Source organism: Carica papaya, chromosome 6, assembly GCF_054855325.1.
Source record: "Carica papaya isolate Zhongbai chromosome 6, ASM5485532v1, whole genome shotgun sequence".
NCBI classification, from domain to species: Eukaryota; Viridiplantae; Streptophyta; class Magnoliopsida; order Brassicales; family Caricaceae; genus Carica; species Carica papaya.
Genome location: NC_142314.1, coordinates 26,325,941 through 26,332,381, shown reverse-complemented (window position 1 = coordinate 26,332,381; position 6,441 = coordinate 26,325,941).

Below are 6,441 nucleotides of genomic sequence, written 5' to 3'. Positions count from 1 at the left end.
TAGCACATACAGTATGATATGTATGTCACAATATAGCTCCCACTAAGTTGGGCATGTCACTCTTTTATGTCGTGTGAATCATAAGTCCAGATACTACTCAAGTATTTAACTCGAGTCACTTGATCAACATACTCAATGTGTGATCTAACACTTGATATTCGGCTCTAAAGCTTTAATATGAAATCGGGTATATTTCATACTCGACTCTCTAGAGTCTCATCTTAGACATACTAAAGCGACTATAAAATTTTAATATTTGGTCATTAATACAACACAAGTATAAAAACTGTTCGTATTGCACATATTTAATCTCAATATGATTTAGTCTTATCTTACCCACTACTCAAGCGTTAGGGAGATCACCTGTATGATAAGATCGATCATAAAGTCTAATGGTATTATTATATGACTAATCATGCAATTATGTTTATGAACACTTTGTAAGAAAATAACAACTTTTATTTCATGAATGATCAATACACAAAAAAATATATCCATTACGTATCAAATCCCACTTGAAAATTAAAGCTTATACAAACCTAGACTCTTCATATGACCCCGAAAAGCATCTCTAGGTATAGACTTAGTCAAAGGATCAGCAACCATTTTGCTAGTGGATATATACTTAATAGCAACTTTTTCTTTTTTGATGGCGCCTCAAACGAAGTGATAATGCCTTTTAATATGCTTATTTTTTTATGGAATGTCATATCCGGAGCATATTGGATAGCAACGGTATTGTCACAATGTGTTTCTACAGATTCATCAACTTTAGGGGTGATGTTGAGATTCTGTAGAAAGTTTCTCAACCAAATTACCTCTTGTACAACAAGACAACTAGTAACATACTTCGCTTCCATTGTAGATAAAGAAATGCAAACTTGTTTTTTACTACATCAAGATATGGCACCTCCACCAAGGACAAAAACATATCCTGAGATTGACTTAGACTCATCCTAGTCGCCACCCCAGTCGCCGCCTGAATATTCTTTCAACCTTAAGTCCCTTCATTGATAACAGAGGACTAGCTCCTTGTACCACGAAGGTAGCGCAAGATTCTTTTGATTGCTTGTCAATGAATAGGTCCAGGGTTACTTTGATAACGACTTACCAAACCAACTACAAAACAAATGTCCGACTGTGTACACAACATGGCACACATTAAGCTGCCTATTGCACTAGCATATGAAACATTGCTCATTTTCTTTTCTCTTCATTTGTCTTTGGACATTGATCAAAAATTAAGGTTAGACCCTTTTTAACAGGAGTGTCAACGGGTTTGAAGTAATGTATCCAAAATCGTTTCAAGACTTTCTTAATATATGCTACTTGGCACAGTCCTATAAGCTTCTTATAACAGTCTCTCATTATTTCCATGCCAATGACAAACCTGACTTCACCTATGTCCTTCATCTCAAAAACAGAGGACAACCACTGCTTGGTGGCATTAATCATCTCTATGTTATTTCCAGCTAATAATATGTCATCAACATATAAGGAGAGAAACATAATTCCTCCCGTTGTTTTCTTGACATACACATAATAGTCTTCATCTACCATGAATAAGCCAGACAAAGTAACGGGCTTCATGGAATTTAAAAAACCATTGTCTGGAAGACTGCTTGAGATCATATATGGATCTTTTAAGATGACAAACTTTGTTTTCTTGACCTTTTGAGACAAAGCCAATAGGTTAATCCATATATATTTCTTCCTCAAGTGTACTATTGAGGAAAGTAATTTTAATATCTATTTAAAATAACTCTAAGTCCAAATTGGCAGCCAAGGCTAGAAAGAGACGAATAGAGGCAAATCTCACCACAAGAGGAAAAGTCTCTTTATAGTCTATACCCTTAATTTGGGTAAAACCTTTTACCATTAGTCAGGCCTTAAACTTTTCAATTAATCCATTAGCTCCATGTGTTATCTTGAAAACCCACTTGTTTTTAATTGATTTACGTCGAGATGGGAGATCAACTAGTTCCCAAACCTTATTGCTCATCATTGAGTCCATCTCATCCCTCATGGCATTAATCCACTCTTTACTGTTTGGTGAATTCACAGCCTCCTTAAAGGAGGTGGGTTCTTTAATTTCTAAAAGAGTGCATAAGAAAATTTCTCATTCGATTTGAAAATATCGTCAGGGAATTTTTTCATGTTCACTCCTTCAAATTCTAAAACCTTCATCACTTGCCTGACTAGATGATAAATTTCTCTCTGTCCCTTGTCATGGGATTTGGAACTTGAAAATTAATCTCATGTTCCAAGCTCGGATCTTGAGAACTAACCCCCATTTTTCGGTGGATTATCATTTGTAGACAAGTTTTCACCATTTAAAATAGTAAGATCACTCCCAGTATCTCTTTTATTTTGTGGAATGTTACTATCCTTGATGACTTAGTAGGTTCTCAATACCTCCCTCTCACCAATAGATAGTTGCATATCCTTCAGTATCTCATACAGTTCAAGATTTTCTTTTATATCACCGATGCTTGGGAACTCATCCTCAGAAACATCAACATTGCAGGAGTCTATTTCAGTCATGCCACCATTTGGGTGTTCTCCAAACATTACATATCTTTTTGAATGTTATAGATACCTAATGAATACCATTTTAGTTGCTCTTGGACCTAGTTTTTCGTGCTTATGGGTTGGGTTATGCACATAGCCTGCCGACCCTCAAGGACATAAATGATCCAAAATGGGTTTCTTATCGTTCCATAACTTATATGGAGTGATGGGTACATTTTTATTTGCTATATGTTTAAGGATGTAAGTTGTTGTAAACAATACGTCCCCCCAAAAATTATTAGAGAGGTTAACATGTGCCATCATCGATCTAACCATGTCTAGTAATGTAGGATTCCTTCGCTCTATAATACCATTTTAATGTTAAGTATGAGGAATTGTAAGTTGCCTATATACACCCTTTTTCTCACAATATTCTTTACATATATCAGAAAGGTATTTATGGTTACGATCGATTTGAAGAGTCTTTACTCTTCAATCCATTTGATTTTCTACTTCCACTACAAAACGTTTGAACATATATAAGCCTTCATAGCGGTGAGAAATTAGATACATATATTCATATCGTGAATAGTTATCTATAAATGTGAGAAAGTATATGGCATTATGACGTGCTTCAATATTTAAAGGCCCACAAATATCAAAATAGATTAATTCTAATGGACTTAACGCCCTTGAAGCCTTAGTAAAAAGCTTCTTACTCGCTTTATCGGATAAGCATGACTCACATTTAAATAACTTAATCTTAGTAAGTTGGTCTAAAAGACCTTCTTTAACCAGTCTACTAATTTGGTCTTGGCTAATATGGCTAAGTCTAGCATGCCACTTAACAGATTCATAATCACAATTAAAGTGAGAAACATAAGCAAGCATAGAATTATTATATATATTATCTTCTAAGTCAAGAACAAAGAAATTATTTCTTAAAGACCCAAGACCAAATACATCGTCATGATATAAAATGTCTAAAATGCCAGAGTTAAAGTTAAAAGAGAAACTCAATCTCAATAAGGAAATAACTAAAAGTAAACAATATCGCACCCTGGGTGCTTAGAGAGTATCATGAATGAGTAAAGTATTTCCTCCACGTAGTTTGAGCTGGTATGTTTTGATTCTAAGGACATCCTTTTCGCTCTCGTTGCCCAATACAACAGTTTTTGAACCCACCGGGACACGATGGTAGTCCACAAATCCAGCTCAATCTTGAACTGCATGTTTGCTTGCTCCCGTATCTACAATCCAATTAGAAAAAGAATTAGCAACTAATGAATAAGAATAAATAAATAAATAAAGAGACAAAATAGAGAAAGGTACATTCTTCGACTCGGAACAATCACGAGCGAAGTGACCCTTGTTGCCACAGTTATAGCACTTCATACGCATTATACTTTTCTCTCTATGGCCCTTAGCCTTATGTTGTTTGGCTACACCACCTTTAGGTCTATTTGCTTGAAATAGGCGCTGACCTTTCTTAAATTATTTGGCACAATTAGGTTTATTTCCTTTGGGTCTGACCCCATGGCAACAAGCGCCACATTGGAAGGATTGAACGCCTTTTGACGCTCAACCTCCATCTCAATATGCCTAGCAATTTCAGAAAAAGTGTTCATGTGTTCGCTATAAACCATCAGAAGTTTAAAATTTTCTCAACATTCAGGTACATCTGGAGGTGAATGAATCACATTCAAAACCTGCTCCTGATCTCTTATGTCATGCCCTCCAATCTTAAGGTCACGAACCATAGCACTCATAACATGTAAGTGTTTGGCTATAATATGCTTTGGATCCATTTCATATTTCATCCACTTTAAATCCAAGGCGTGGAGCCTTATAGCGGATGTCTGGCCATAAGTGATCTTAAGCTTATCCTACATGTCCTTAGCCGTGGAATAACTCTCAAACTCTTTAATGAGATCGTTATGTATGCAATACAACATATTATAGCACGCAAAATGATCATTCTTAGACAGTTCCTAGTATGCAGCCAGATCCTCATTGTACCAGTCACTACTGATATTTTTTTTGCTTAGGTACAATAATAGTTAAGGTTTCCAAAACCTCGCCCTCATTGAAAAGATATTGAATCTTCATATGCCATATATCATAATTTGTCCCATTCAACTTCTAGTTGCTGAACAAATCAATAATCATGTTCTTGGTTGCCATTTCTACAAGTATAAAAAAATGGACAGTAGGCACGATTTTTCATAATTAATCATTGTTTATATCACATACTCGAAAATTTTGCTAGGCTTATAATCATCACATATGATACAAATTAAAAATATTATAATTTAATTATCATAACAAAAAAAATAAATAAATAGAATATATCCATGTAACCCTTTAATTTTTTTGCCAAACTAATTAGCATAAAAAACTATCACATAAATATATATAGTTATCTCAACTTAATAAAAAAAATATGTAACTAATTAATTTACATAAACTAATTAATATATATTAGTACAGTAATAATAAAATAACATTACAAAATACTAATATTCCGTCTAAATTAATAAAATAATGTGCATACATGGAATATTATTAAAATACCCGTGCTGACAACCAACAAATATGCTTAAAAATACAAATATGCATTTATATATAAAGTTAGCCTAATTGGAGATGAAAGTGCTATATTTAGAATATGTTTAAAAAGGTCATTGGTTCAATCCCTAGTTTTAACATCTAATCTTTTTAAGAGAGAAGAAAAAATAAAGGGACTTTTCTTCTTTTTAAGAATCGACCATGTATATATATCCATATATGCATATATATATCTATATAATGCATATATCTATATATGTGTGTATATATATATATATATATCTCTTCTTCTTTCTTTCCCCTTTTTTTTCTTTTTTCACGCGCACACACAATGCACTCCTCTTCCTTTATTTTTGTCAAGCACACACAGTGCAACTCCTCTCTCTGGTTTTTTTTCTCTCAGTATTCTATATATATATAAAGGGACTTTTCTTCTTTTTAAGAATCGACCATGTATATATATCCATATATGCATATATATATCTATATAATGCATATATCTATATATGTGTGTATATATATATATATATATCTCTTCTTCTTTCTTTCCCCTTTTTTTTCTTTTTTCACGCGCACACACAATGCACTCCTCTTCCTTTATTTTTGTCAAGCACACACAGTGCAACTCCTCTCTCTGGTTTTTTTTCTCTCAGTATTCTATATATATATATATATATATATATATATATATATATGCATACATATATATATATATATATATCTTCAACATTTTTCTTTTTCTCCCAGTTTTATTTTCTTCCTTCATGCATACACTACATGCACAAACACTTTTTTTTTTCATTCTGCCACCGACCGTAAGACAGTATTTGGAGTTTTCTGGTTTTCATTAAATATATTATTTTAGTGTTCGACACAGTAGAAAAAAAATGGGAGTTAATGATTCTTAATAAAAAATATATATGTGAAAAAAATATATTTGTCATCTGGATTCATCATCGTAAAAAAAACAACAAACTTAATCTAGATTAAGCCTGATTATTGCGGAACCGATGCAAGTAATTTGGCTATGATATCATTGTTAGAGAATATTATGACTAACCTTGATGTGAAAATAATATGATAAAATACTTGTTTTTCTTCCTACAGAGAACAATTGTTGATGCTTTTTATTTTTTCTTAGATGCTACTAGAATTTCAGGTAAACTTCACACCCTAAAACTTAAATCTGCTTATAATTCAACTTAACGTGAGAGAAAGAATGATATATTTTTTTTTTCTAAATGTTATCTGCTTTGTTAAGCAAACAAAAATAATTTTTTTTACCCTTATACACTAACCAAAAGTCATATCTTTTTACAATAAGGATTTCTCTCTTATAAACTAACAAAGAGTCGTATTTTT